The sequence below is a fragment of the Trichechus manatus genome, unplaced genomic scaffold (assembly GCF_000243295.1).
Source record: "Trichechus manatus latirostris isolate Lorelei unplaced genomic scaffold, TriManLat1.0 scaffold00268, whole genome shotgun sequence".
Lineage (NCBI taxonomy): Eukaryota > Metazoa > Chordata > Mammalia > Sirenia > Trichechidae > Trichechus > Trichechus manatus.
In genome coordinates this window covers 202,701-218,046 of record NW_004444204.1, presented here as the reverse complement: position 1 = coordinate 218,046, position 15,346 = coordinate 202,701, and the positions used below count along the sequence as shown (strand labels likewise).

General features: G+C 44.4%; 1 protein-coding gene across 1 annotated transcript in view; it reads right to left on the bottom strand.

Annotated features, from left to right (window-relative positions):
• Positions 1-15,346, bottom strand: part of SLC7A8 (solute carrier family 7 member 8) — a 58,824-nt gene that overhangs the window by 15,540 nt on the left and 27,938 nt on the right. The window lies entirely within an intron of this gene.

The window sequence follows — 15,346 nt, the reverse complement described above, 5'->3', positions numbered from 1 at the left end:
GGGAGAGAGGGAGAGAGGGAGAGAGGGAGAGAGGGAGAGAGAGAGAGAGCTGTAACACCAGAGACAGTGAGAGATACCAGCAGAGAAATGGCAGCAGCAGAACCAGGAGACTGGTAGGAGATGGCACAGTGGGCTTTCCAGACCATGGAACAAGGCAGTTACAGTGGGTATGCCATCCCATGGAGCGAGAGAGCTGAGCACCTTTAGGCTGAGGCTTACTGGCAGAGTGGGGTGCCTCTGGGCACTTATTGGCAGAGCTAAAGAACTTTATAACACTTGCCTGAGCAGGGCAGAGGTGAGGCCAAGAGGCTGAGAGAGGCCTGTCTGCGGGCACGGCTGAGAAGAAGCTGTCCTGATCGAAGAACTGTATCCTGAGTTGTTCCTGTTACTTCTGAGTCATTCCTGATTCCAAGTTGTGCCTTGTTACTTCCCTAATAAACCACTTAACTGTAAGAATGGTTTGTGGGTTCTGTGAGACGTTGCAGCAAATTACAGAACCAAAAGATGGGAGGGAGAGTACTGAGGGAAGAGGGTGTAGTTGATGTTAAAGATGATGGAGTAGTACAGCAGTTTGGAACAACTAGACATTTGGGACATCCTTAACCTCCTTCTCATAGGAACCAGCTTTGTGCTGATCCTTATAAAAGAAATTATTCATTTACCTAATTGTCATAGGATCTCCACAGAGATCCCAACAAAATAGAACCTCAGAGGGCTGGATGATAGCTCAGAGACTGAGTGTTAGGAGAAGAGGTCTCTCAGTTTTACTGCCACATTTCCTAAGCACCCCCTGGAAGCCTTGTGCTGCAGAAATGGGGCTCTCAATTTCCTGAAGGTATGAAGGACTTGAGAATAACAGGAAAAATATAAATCCTCCTGCTTCCTCCTTTCCTGAAACAGTAACCAGAATGTTCCCTAGTCCTCACAGGGTACAAGTCATACATGTAAAACATGACACTACTTCTGTCTCCTCAAGCCAAACCTGGGCTCTGACTTCACCTGAAGCGCAGATAAAGTTATATGAATACCTTTTCCAACCTTACTTGATTCTGAGAACATTTTGGCAGGTAGGAAGGTCCTAACATTCTTATTCATCTGTAACATTCCTCCCTACACCACCTCCACATGGCAAACTCCTTTTCATCTTTCAAGATCTAGTTCAAATGTCATCTGTTGTGTGAGCTTTTATCATTTTACTTATTCCTGACGATGTGCCTGCAAGGTAAGCTATACCAGCCATGTTTTCTAAACAAAGAACAAAGGGTCTCCCTCCTCTCTACTCCCAGACCATTTTGTTTATATTTAATTGTGTCACTTATTTTTTTGCATTATGATTATGTTTCTTACCTGACCCCCCGCCCCCTTCCCCCCTCCCCCCCCCAGCAGACTAGGAGGACAAGGTCTGTGTCTCTTTTATGTTTTTAATCCCAGGGCATATCACTGGTGCCTGCATATAGTAGGTGCTCAAAAAATATTTAACACATGAGTAAAGAAAATGCCACAATTCATTAGCACTCCAATTTCATCTCAGTCTACACATTCCACAACGCACACCAATCTCCCTGACCCCCAGGTGGCTTCACAGAGCCAAGAGAGCAATATGAAACTTGACTTCAAGATAGAAACTCTTGACTCCTCATGAAGGAGCTGTTACCCAAGATGGTGTCATATAAGAAGAATCAAAACATGTTGTCAGGAAGGATTTAAGTGCCTGAACAGGGAGATCATTTTGTAAATACTGGAATGTTCCAGATGAACTGAGACATCCTGATAAACACACAGTTGGTTTATCTTACTCAATTCAATAAGGATTTCAGGATCATGTGCCTGGTGACAATCCAACCAAAATCACTCTAAACTACTGGGTCTGTGATCTCAACTTCTCCTCTGCACCTTGAGGCAAGCTAGGTTCAAAACTGGGCCCCTCATACCCAGGAATTCAAACAGACACAAGCATTAGACTAAAGGATAAAGGAGATTGATTTATGAAGGGCAGGAAGATTAGAAAACAAAATCCACGTGGCTTGGAGATAGGTAAGGATTACAGAATAAGGAACTGGATCCTGGTCTCAGAGAAGAAAATTATCCTCTACCAAGAGGAGGGGAAGAGTAGGGTGGGGAGGTGATAAGAAAGTGCTTGTAGGAAATTAAAGGCACAACAGAAAATCCTCCTTCCCCAAGCAGACAAGGGAATGTGGCCACCTCTCCATGGCCCCAAGGCAGAAAACCATCTCCTTTACAAGACAGATCTTGTCAAGGCAGACAGAAAGACTCCTTTAAACTCTGAGCTTCACAGTATTCCTGGGAGTAATCACAGATATTTGAAGAACAGGAACAAATAACTTGCTATGGGTGTCTTCTATCCTGCCTGATCTTATCTCCACAACTTCACAAGAACACAGCCCTTGACTAATATTTAACCTTTCACCTTTACAGGGATCTTTCAGAAATAAAAAGAGAAATTCTGAGAATGAGGTGGGGAAGCAGACTGATTGTGACACCTAATCCCCATGGAACAATGGCTGCAGGCCTCAGGGCTGACCCTTCACCCTGCTGTTGGGTGATCACAGCATGTAACAAAGGGTTAAGAGGGAACTTTCAGTCTCCTGCTAGAGCTATATCTGTCCAAGTCCAAAGAATATTACAGAATAGGCAAGAATGGGAAAATGGACAAGCCTGCTGCCACAGCCATGTCTGCCCGAGTTCCTACTTTCAGTCTCCTGGTACCACAGGACAGCTCCCCTCACCACAGGCTGAAACCTGAGCCTCATCCAGACAGGAAAGGTCAGCAAGAGAAGGCAACACTGGCCCGGCTTGCCAAGTCCCTGCCTTGCTCAGGAATCCTGCCTCTGCCCATCTGCTACCCAGCACCCTTTTCTATTGCTGACAACTATGTCTCCTCTCCCTTCTCAGCTAGACCTTGAATTTTGCATGCTTGAGATACGGTGACCTCAGGGAAGTTGCATAGATAGGGCCACTGCAGCTTGAAATGTGAGGGTTTTCATCCATCCAACCATTTACCTACCCATCACCCATCCACTCATTCATCTACCCACCCACCCATCCACTCACCCATCCATCCATCCATCCACTCACCCATCCATCTACCCACCCACCCATTCAACCATAATCTACTAAGGGCCTACAGTACACTAAACACCGTAGTGTACTGGTAAGTGGGGAGTTATGAATAAGATACAAGATACAAGTCTCTGTCCTAAGGAAGTTGCCAGCATAATGGGGGAGATGGGTGAGCTAAGAGATGACTACAAAACAATGTGGAAATGGCAGATATATTCATGGGAGCAAGTCCAGGGGATTCAGAGATGCTCCCTATAGGAGGAAGTGACCTTAGGAACATGGAGAATTTAATCATTTTGGCCCAGCTGGACAAAAAGGAATAAAAAGGCTAAGATTCTTGTTCTTGTCCATTGTAATCTGGCTGTGGTAGGTGGCTGCTGCTTCTCTAGTCTCCACAGAATCCCAAGCTTATATGCATTTCTTGGGCATTTTCTCTTTGCTTTCCTTTCTCTTTCCTGGATGAAAAAATAGTGAAAAGACTACCTACCAAGAAGATGAGACTTCAAGAAGATGCTGATGTCAGGGGTTTGTCACTTAATCCTCCCAATCTGAAAAACTTAACGTCAAGTTAACAGGGGAGATATAAAGGACAAAGTAGGCAGGAGGAGGAGGGACACTCTCAGAACCTGGTAATCTAATACCCTACTCAGAGCCCAGGGCCTCCCAACTGCCCAGTAAGAGAAGTGGGCTCAATGTTTCCTGCCTGTGGGACAGCTGCAGCACAGGTAGAGGTTTAGAGTCTATCCCAGGGCCAACCTGAAATTTGCCCACTGTGGAGGGGGTGGGCCAACTCCTGCTCCCTGCAGAGAAGGCGTCCCCAGCCCTAGCTGGCCCTCAGACTTTGATTCCTGGGAGTCACAGAAACCTCTCCTTCACTTCCTTCCCTGACAATGATATCAGATCTCATGGGGCCTATGATAAGCAGAATAATGGCCCTACAAAGATGTTAACATCTTACTTTACTTTACATGGCAAAAGGAATTTCCCAGATGTGATTAAATTAAGAATATTAAAAAGGGGAGATTATCCTGGATTATTCTTGTGGGCTCAATGTAACCACAAAGGTCCTTAGAAGAGGGAAGCAAGAGTCAATCAGAAAAGGAGATGAGACTGATGGAAGTAGATATGAGATAGAGAGAAAGAGAGATTGATTTGAAGATGCTATGCTGCTGGCTTTGAAGATGGAGGAAGGGGTCACCAGCCAAGTATACAGGTGATCTCTAATAGAAAAAGAAAAAAACCTGTTGCCATTGAGTCGATTCCGACTCAAAGCGACCCTATAGACAGAGTAGAACTGCCCCATAGGGCTTCCAAGGAGTGGCTGGTGGATTTGAACTGCCAGTCTTTTGGTTAGCAGCCAAACGCTTAACCACTTGCACCACCAGGGCTCCCTAATAGAAAAGGCAAGAAAATAATTCTCCCCTAGAGCCTCCAGAAGGAATGTAGCTTTGCTGACTCCTTGATTTTAGGACTTCTTACCTCCAGAACTGTAAGATAATAAATTTGTGTGTTTTAAGCCACTAAATTTGTGGTCATTTGTTAAGGCAGCCAGAGGAAAGTAACACAGGGCCAAACACCACACAAAAAGACCAGAAAAGTGAGGGACACACCCTTAAAGAGAAAAGCTTTTAAAGAGCAACCAGGCAGCACACACCAGGGACTGTGAAGGAGTGTTTGTTCACAGGCCTTGCAGAAACCAGGTGGAGGAAGAGCTGAAAGAAGTGATGGAGCGCTCTAGAGATGGGCAGTGAAGGTGGAGGTCACCAATGTGCTGACCTATATGGTAAATTTCTGCACCACACGACAGCATCCTGACTCTGACACACACCCAGCATCCTATAGCTACAGTGTCACCACTTCCTCTTCCTTCTCTTGGTTAATTCAATAAAACAGTCTTGCCCTATAATAACCCTAGCTATGCTTTCCCTCCCTCCTACTTCTTTCAGAGAAATTCAAGGCAAAAGACACAATACCTATCCTTCCTCTAACCCTAGGTTCTCCTCCATATTCCATACAACTTCAGGCCCACATACACATACAAACACAGGCTCAAGAGTTACAGCCAAGAGGTTCACAGATGATTCCTTTGTCCTTTGTCCCATAATTTTGTTGGTCTCCTAATTTTACGGATGAAGAGGCTAAAGTCAAAGGCCAAAAAGGATGTCAAGGTGAAAAGCCAAGAGAGGAACTCAAGAGTCCTCAGTCTGAGTTCATTCCTCAAGAAGGAGGGTAAAGAGACCCTCACACTATGCAGTATCTCATAGTGGACAACACCTTGGCAGAGCCTGGTCTGTGGTTTTTGTAGGCTGAGTCAGACCATCCTGACTCAGTAGGAGGTGAAGCATATGAGATTAAGGGATTGTTAATTTTGGACAGGAAGAATAGAAACATGATTTTTTGGGAACTTTCACCTTAAGTTATTATAGAATATAGGTTAAAAGAGGAAATTCAAAACTAATCATTTTAGCCCCTGTTGAAATAGAGTATCAGTGAATCATCAAATATAAACAAACAAATACATTTTTATTCAGAAAGTTTTAAGGCTGGATTAGGGAGGGGGCTCTGGGGGATGGTTTTCAGTCCCTGAAACTATTACAGAGCTAGGACTGTGACCTTATCTTCAGCTCTTCCTATTAACACCTGGTGAGTGAAGTGTCGTGTGGGTTTCTTGTGTCCTTCTCCAGTGGAGAACAAGGAAGCAGAGTTCAGAGTAGCTTGTGGAAGGAGTGAAGTGGGAAGAATGGGGGGTGGGTGCTAGTGGTTTGGAGGGAAGCTCTCTCAGAGGGACTTGGCAGCCTGCTCTTACCCCAAGAATCATACATAGAAGCTTAGAACTTGAAGGGGCCCCACTGGCCCTAATGTCCTTTCCATCTTAGTCACTTGCTCTCGAGGAGTCTGCACAAGTCAGTTAACTTCTGTGAGTCTCTCTTTCTCTATCTGTAAAATGGAGTTGTGGTCCACTTTAATCCCTTTGTAACCTGTGTATTGCTGTATAAAATGTTAAGTGGCTATTTTTATTATTCATAGACTAAGAAACTGGAACTAAAAAAGAGGACACGATTTGTTCAGGATCATGCTGACAATTGGAGGCAAAGCAGAGAGGCTGGGGTGGGAGATGGTTTGGAGGGCTCTGGAGAGACCATATCACACACCATTGTGTTATTTCTCCCTTGTTGCTTTCTCTTCTACCCCTGACCCTTCTTCTCAATTTCTAATCTGTTTCACATTTTTCTCAGGAAGACATTCCTTCACAAATTATCTGCTCTGGGGTCCTTCAACCTAATTTATCTGGAAGGACGAGGTCACAGCACAAGAATGGAGTAGGGGGCTGTGGGGCTGGTAAACATAAGACTAAGACACTGAACCAGGAGCCCAGAGTCCTTGCTCAAGCAAGTCCCTATGCCTTGGTTTCCCCTTTACAAAGTTGCAATTATGCCAACCCTTATGAATCAAGTGCCTCCCGGATGCTAGGGAAGAATGCTCCACAGACAGCCAGGGAGTGCTGCTGCTGCCCAGTGGGGACTGAAACTTCCCTGTTCTTTCCACAGCTGGCAACGCACACACAGTAATAAACAACGCCCTGCTGGCCAATGTGGTGTTGAGATCCTGTAACATGTCTGTCACACAGTAGGTGCTAATGCTTAGTGAATGGAGGATGGATAGACAGATAAATCTATGCAGAAATTATCAGGGAGGGTGCATAGTAACCATTGCACTGTCCTAGGGAGTAAATCCACCATGCGTCTGACAGTTTGTCATACTGTGGTGGCTTGTGTGTTGCTATGGTGCTGGAAGCTATGCCACCAGTATTTCAAATACTAGCATGGTCACCCACGGTGGACAGGTATCAGCGGAGCTTCCAGACTAAGACAGATGGTAGAAAAGCCCTGCAGATCTGCTTCCAAAAATTAGCCAATGAAAACCTTACGAATCACAACAGAACACTGTCTGACTCACTTGCTTTGGACACGTCATCAGGGGCTCAGTCGCTAAAGGAGGACATCAAATCCATTGCTGTCAACTCAGTTCCAATTCATGGTGACTCCAAGTGTTACACAGAACTGCTCCGTAGGGTTTTCTTGGCTGTAATTTTTATGGAAGCAGATTGCCAGGCTTTTCTTCCACGGCACCACTGGGTGAGTTCAAACTAGTAACCTTTCATTTAGTAGTCGAGGGCTTTAGACATTTCCACACGCATACTGGTTGCCCTGCCTTTACCTCCCCCCACCCTCACTGGCCCCCTTGTCAATGTCACCATCCCATGTCCCCTCTGAACTCTGGGAACTCCACTGGGATTTCTTGGTCTCACTGGCTTGCACCTTTCTTAGGAGTGGGCTGCAGGCAGCTTGGAAACACTTGTTTTCCTTTAGGAAAAGACTCTCCTCCTTATCTTTCAGATAAGTGAAAACAGGCAGTGGACGGGGAAAAAAAAATGTATAGGCTTGCCAAAGTCCATAAAGACAGATGGTGAAGACAGGGAAAGGGTGCGTATAAGGACCAACAGCACAGAGGAAGGAAGGTGAGGAGCAATACAGGTCATGAGTGAGAGAGAAAAAGGGCTTGAGAAAAGCAGACTAGAGAGAGAAGGCCAGGGCGGAGAAAAAAAGAAAGATGGAATGTACTAAGCAGACAGCTGCTGAAAAGGGAAGCTAGTGACGACATTTTGTAGAAATTACAACACGCTGTTCCTCTCCAGAACTTCAAAATAAGCACCTTTCTGGGATGGTGCACCCTAGCTCTCTGAAACAGCCGTAAATTTCACCTGGGTCACAGGCCTGCCAGAAGGGTTGGTTTCTGTCTCACCTTTTGCTGGGACGTGTACTTCTCTGCCTTCTGTCACACTCGGGCCAGCTCCCCCTGACTTCCTCCCTCCTGGAGCTGGAGTAAATGGGTGAGGTGATACCCCTCCGACCAGCCCTGAGGCTGTCCACGCAGGAGCAATGGTGCACGCCCAGCCTGGGGGAGGGGGTGTGGCAATGATCGGCTGTGGGATAGGCTGGACCGGACTCTTTGGCCAACGCCCTGCTCTTGGAAGGAACTGGGCACGTGTTTCTAATTGTGGAAAAGCTGCTAGGCTTGGCCTGTCTAACCTCAGCTGTTTCCAGATCTCAGAGGTAACCAGTGCCAGCTGCCAAAAGGCACTGATCGGCAAAGAAAACAACAAGCCCTGTTTGAGTTCTAAGGCACACAACCTGGGGCTCTGATAAGGTTCCAGTTCTGCCCGCAGGCACAGGCCAGGCTGAGCCATCTCTCCTTCTCAGACGTGAGAGAGGCCTGGGGTGCGTGGGGTGGGGCCGCAGTGGGAAGACACAGAGCCAGCCCCCTAGAACCCTCACCCAGGGCACATATTCCTGCCTGCCTGGGGCTGAGACATTTTTCATATGGGGTGAGGAGCCACATTATAAAGTCTCCAGGCACCCTGCCTACCTAAAACAGAGGTCTGTATTATTGCATGTGTAAATAAGTTGACTGGTGAAAGACAAAAACATCAAAACAAAACTGCTGCAACAAAAAATATCAAAGCAGCCCTTCCTCATAAACTAAGCTTTGATCCCAGTGTCTACAGGGTACACAACAGGGAGTTTGGTTTTTAAATAAATCTCACCTACCACACTACAATAACATCTGCCCTTCTCCAGCCCTTTTTATCTCAAAACACTAACAATGTTTTAGAAATCTCAGAACCCTCTCTAAGGATCCCAGCCTTCCGGCAGGGCGCCTCCCCTCCAAGGACAAATAAGCAGAGGCGGTGGGGTGCAGAGAAGCTATTGGGTGCTGTCGGAGGTTCTGAATCACACAGCTTTTCCCGGACACTTTCAGCTAAGTTCCAGCCCATGCTGCCCTCCCTGCTTCCTTTCCTGGCTCTCTCTCTTCCCTTTCCTTCTTATTCTGTCCCCTCTGTGACAGTTGCTGGACCTGGAGTTTCTGCTGAATCGCCATCTAGCATTTAGTCCAGCCAAGAAGCCCCAAACACCCAGCTCAGCATTTTCCAAGAGCTGAGTAGTTCTCTTTCGGCATTAGCTAAACATGGCTCCTGAGCTGGGGAGGGGAAAAGAGAAAAACCAAAGACACCTGGAAAGCCAGGGGACACAGACACAGTATGCCAGGCCATACCGGTACCTTGGCGAGCCCCAATTTAATCCTTATTACTTTTCCAGGCTCAGCCTGAAAAATTCTGTTATCTCATGCCCAAATTCTCAGTGCTGGTGCCACCCAGACACAGACCAAGGAAGCTAGGGGTGGGCCTGTTGGAGCTGCACTGGGCTCAGGAGGGGAGCCGGATTCTCCCTCATACTCACTCTTGGAGGAGAGGGTGGAGACCTGGTTGGATCTTGGACTGAGATCCTTGTGGGCTGTTAGTGCACACTGAGGTCTATAAACCTGGACCCAGGCTCTAAAATTCCCAAGATTGGTTCAGTTATAAACCAATTCCAAGGGCAGCTTGTGCTCAAACTTGCTAAGCTCTCAAAACAAGTTTTGCCCTCCCTTCTTTCCCAAAAGACCCTCAGTACCACTAGATCTCACTCTGATAAGTCTTCTAATTGATGCTCTTGGGTATGCGATATAAATTTGGTGTGTCACATTAACCGTTAAAAATTCACCAGACATGCTTAATGGGTGACTTCATAAACCACAGGTACTGGGTTCTCTGGGAAAGACAAAGGGTCTTTCAGAGTCAGCAACCAAAGCCCAGGGGAGAATTCAGGCTTGTAGGCTGGTTAAAGAAAGTAAGCAAAGTGGAAGCTGGACTCCAGGAAAAATTCTGTTTCAGGGAACCTCAATCTTTATTCTTCTAACCTGGGGGCGGGCAAATTCCCATAAACAAGGCCTCTTATTCCCCAGTTTCCAGAGCTTGGACTATAGATATGTAGGCACACCCTTTAAATGGCAGAACTCAGTACCTAGTTCAGTCCAGTCTGAGAGTAAAAGCTGGAGACGAGAAGAAACAGCATGGGAAGCCAAGAAAGAGAAGGGGATCTGGACTAGGGATTGAAGCATACGGAAACTAAAAAGAAGACCTTGATTTCTCCGATAGCCAGAGAGGGAAGAACCTGGTCTGAGTATAGACTAGGTTTTGACCAATGGACATACATCAGTGGATCTCTAGGGAAGAAGACCTAAATAAAAGTCCCTTTTTTTTCTTTAAATTGTGGTAAAATATGTATAACAAAACATTTGCCATTTCAATCATCCCCATAAAACTTCTGAATTCGCTATAATATATGTGACTTCTTACTACAATTTGTAAACTGTAAAGTACTGTACCAATATTGTTCTTAATCAGAGTTCGGAGCTGAGATGCTGTTACAGAAACATAAATGAGGATAACAAAGGTATCTTCATTCCCAGGGCTATAGCCACAAGGTATATTCCAGAGACCTTATGAGGCTCAGAGGAGGAAAAATGGCACCAAAGAATGGGCATTTACTCTACCATTATAGACATGGAGTCCAAACACAGGGGATGCCTTCCTCCAGTTCCAGCAACAGATCTTAAATACTGGTGAGTGAATGAAAAGGGTAGAAAAGACACAGGGTCCAATTCAACCCAGTCTGAACCACATCAATAAGAAGACATTAAAATTTGATTCAGTATTGTCCTCGATTTATTTCAACTGCACCCTTAATGAGAAGCCTGTATGTTATCCTTGACTCCCTCACCCTTCATCACCAAGTCCTGCCAATTCTACCTTCTAAAAGCCTGATACTTCTCTCCACCTCCACTGCCCAGTCCCTGGTTCACATGATTGTCATCTCTACCCTCTACCCTGGATACCTGTAATTGCGCTGTAATTTGTCTTCTTACCTCTGATCTTACCCTCCCCCTCAAATCCACCCTTCACCCTTGTAGTCAACATGGTTCTTCCTAAAATATAAATATGATAATGTCACCCCCCTGTTGGAAACCCTTTAATGCCTTCCTATTGCACTTTGGATAAAGTTCAGTCTCTAGCATAGCCCATAAGATACTTTGTGACCAAGTCCCTGTTTTTCCGTACATCCGTTACCTCCCAGTCAATGCTGTGGCTATTGTGAACTACCTGCAGCCCCCCTACCCCCACAAAGAGCTGTCCCTAGAGCTTGGCACATGTTGTCTTGGTTATCTAGTGCTGCTATGGCAGAAATACCATAAGCGGATGGCTTTAACAAAGAGAAATTTAGTCTCTCATAGTCTAGTAGGCTAGAAGTCCAAATTCAGGGCTCCAGCTCCAGGGGAAGACTTTCTCTCTCAGTTCTGGGGGAAGGTCCTTGTCATTAATTTTCCCCTGGTCTAGGAGCTTCTCAGTGCAGGGACTCCAGGTCCAAAGGATGCACACCGCTCCTGGCTCTGCTTTCTTGGTGGTAGTAGGTCCCCCTGTCTCTCTGTTCACTTCTCTCTTTTATATCTCAAAAGAGATTGACTCAAGATACAACCTAATCTTGTACATTGAGTCCTGCCTCATTAACATAACTGCCTCTAATCCTGCTTCATTAACATCATAGAGGTAGGATTTACAACACATAGGAAAATCACACCATATCACAAAATGGTGGACAACTACACAATATTGAGAATCATGGTCTAGCCAAGCTGATATGTATTTTTGGGGGACACAATTCAATCCATGACATGTTAATTGTTCTGACCTAGAACATTTTCCCCATCTCATCCCACTCCTTCCTCCTCTCCAAACTGGACACTGCCTGGCTATCTCCAACTGGTCTTTCAGCCTCAACTTACGTGTCACTTTCTCCAAGACTTTCTTCAGCCCCAGCCCCCTGACTCCATTTCTCTTACTAACTCCCTGTCCTTCTGTGGTACTTACCACTTTAAACTGAAATTCCCAGGATACTTGTCGGAATCATCCCTAGGACTGTGAGTTCCTTAGTACAGGAACTAAATATTCCCATGCTTAGCATAGTGTCTGGAGTAGAACAGACAAGCAAATATTTGATAATGATTGAATGATTTTGTATCCTCCACAGTACCTCTAGAGGACACACAAGTGGAGCCAATAAGTACTTGTTAAAGGAGAAGGCTTTATTTTCTCCTGCTGCTGCTTCGAATGAGAACAGGTTTTTTTGTTTTGTTTTGGGGGTGTGGGTTTCACTGCTATATCCCAAGAATAGTACCTAGCACATCATAGGCACTTGATAAATGTGGAATGAATAAAATGTCATTCTCATTTATATAATGCTTCCTAAGTGTCTGTTATGGATTGAATGGTGTTCCCTAAAAAGAAATATGTAAGTCTTAACTCCTGTACCTGTAAATATGACTCTAGTTGGAAATAAGAGTTTTCTTTTGTTTTGTTAATGAGGTCATACCAGAGTAGGATGGATCCTAAACCTAATCACTTCTGAGTGATGTCTTAAAAAACAGCAGCACAGACACACATACACAGAAGACAGATGCCATGTGAGGACCCATCTATAAGAAAAGGAATGCCAAGGAGTGTTGGCAGACACCAGAAACTAGAAGAGAGGTCCACAGAAGGAATTGACACAGTCAAGACCCTGAATTGGTCTATTAGCCTCTAGAAGCATGAGAAAATAAATTTCTGGTTTGTTGGTTTGTTTGTCACAGCAGTAATAGGAAACTAAGGCAGAGGCCCAATATCTTCTAAATTATACTCCTCTACAGAGGGCTTTCGAGCAGGATCCTAGGCTAACCACCTGGAGGAATACTTCTAACCAAAGACTGCTCAGTGCTCCTCAGAGCCATGGGGAGGACACGGAAGGCAGAAATAGAGAAAACACATTCTAAGCACTCATCACAAACAGTGGAGACAGTTAAGGTGAAACATATTTCATTTTGATTTGTAGACAACTAGAATTCTTTGCCCTTAAAAGTCAATCGATAGTTTGTTGTGTAGTGCCTGGGGTCTTAAAAGCTTACAAGTGGCCAGCCAAGGCACAACAATTGGTCTCTATTCACCTGGAGCAAGAGGAAGAAGGAGAGTCAGGAATAGGAAGAGGATACGGAATGTGTGGCTAATTGCCTCCATGAACAACTGCCTCCTTTGCCATGAGACCAGAAGAAGTGGACGGTGCCCAGCTACCATTACTGAACATTTTGATCAAAGATTCCAAAGAAGTATCCTGATCAAAAAGGGGAAAATCCAGAATAGAATTTCAAGTTCTCATGTACTGTAGACTTTCTGGAGCCACGGAGGGTGAAGAACCCCCGAAACTATTGCCCTGAGATAATCTTTAAACCTTAAACCAAAAATATCCCCAATGTCATCTAGAAATTGAACAATAGTTCAGCTTAATTAGTAAAAAAAGGCCTGCCTTGAGCATTATGCTCTTTTAAGAACTATCTATATGGGATCAAATTGACAACAGAGACTCAAAAGATTAGATAGGAACCTTAGGGAGCAGTGAGTTTATGTTAATGGAGGAGGAACAACTCAGAAAAGGAAGGTGAGAATGGTTGCACAACTGAAAGAATGCAATAAATGTCACTAAATTGCACATGTAGAACTGTTGAACTGGTGTATTTTTTGCTGTGTATATTAACAACAACAACAACAAAATAAATAAAATTTAGGAAAAAAAAAAAAAGTCAATCGACCAATATGTTACTCCTAAATCTTCGTTTCTTGTTTTTGTCATTTCTCTATCCTTACTGGCCTGGATAAGTGCTTAGCCTACTAACTGGTCTCCCTGGTTCAAATTTCATGGTCTTTTCTTTACTCAAATATGAATCTAATCATGCAAGTCCTCTGCTCAAAATCCTTCAATGGCTCCCCACTCCTTGGATAAAATCTGTTCTGTTCTGTACGACATATAGGATCCTTCAAGATCTGGCTCCAGCTCACCTGTTCATCCTCATTTCCTGTCACTTCCTCAGGCTTTACCCACACAAAAGTACTTGCTTTCTCCAGCAGGCCATTTCTTTCTTGACCCTAACTCTTGCCTGTGCCTTCCAAGACTCTGTATAGTAATACCTTATCTCCACTCAGCGTAGAAGCTCATATGGTGATTAACTGATAGATTTCTAGTTTCTTTTTTTCCCTAGAAAATCCATTTACAGAATAATTTTAGTTTTAATATATCATAAAAATGAAAAATGAGATTTTATTTGCATTCACCATTGAGTAAAAATCAAGAGATTTCCTATATGTTTTGTATTTTAAATGCTGGATAGTTAGAAGATGTACAGAGGAAAAAAGGGGGACTTGAAGGTATGGGAATTAAATCTAGGCCAGTCTCTATTTTTTTGGATTCATATACACAAGGCTGATCAGACACCCAAAAGGCTCTTTGGACAATAGGGAAGAGCAAGAGGGCAGCACTGCCCAGGTCTCTGAAGCAATGGTTTTAGTGCTTGGGGGATAAATTTGGGGCTAGAGAATATACAGCCTCAAGAGAAAGTGAAAGAGATTGAGGGATTTAAATGTTAGGAAAGACTATTGAACCGTCTGATGTCATGGGACTAATTTGCAAGAGACTTTCAAAATAACACACACAAGTTTATCTATCAGAGCATCCTGCATCAAGTACCTGGAGACTTGCTGCAGAGGAATTGCAGAGCAATTTAGGAACAGAAGCAATACAGAAAGTGAAGCCCTTTCCTCTCCAAACAACTCAAGGAAGAGGGAGGAATCTGAACTCCTGGAAAACCAGCGTTTTAGGAATCTAACAGAAAACAAGAAGCACTTTTTTACTTGTGAAATAAATGCAGGGTACTACTCCCTCTCAGGACAAGAGAGGAGAAGTTGGGGGAGGGAGCTTCTTTAGTGCAAGACATTCAGGGAGAAGAGAGAGATTTGAATGGGAAATAAGTTGTACTTCAGATGCTGGATGTGACTCCAGCCCTGAAAGAGATGAAGGAGGCCAGGAGCTGCCTGAATGAAAGGTAGCTCAGTCCCCCAGAGAAGGGAGGACAAATGGATCCCAAACGAAAATCTGGGGTTATTTTGTGTATAATTAGAACCTCTGGTAATAGCCAAAATAGGTGGCTAAATGATAAAAGAGCAAGCTGCAGAAAATAACCCGTCAATACATGTCTACATACTCAGACATGTAAATAGATAATTGCATTTTATTTAGAACTGTAAAGATACCTATCCATTGTTACTGTGAAAAGCAAAGACGTCACTTTGAGGTCTAAGGCGTGCCTGACCCAAGCCATAATATTTTCAATCATCTCATATGCATTCGAAAGCTGGACAATGAGTAAGGAAGACTGAAGAAGAATTGATGCCTTTGAATTATGGACTGCCAGAAGAATGAACAAATCTGTCTTGGAAGAAGTACAGCCAGAATGCTCCTTAGAA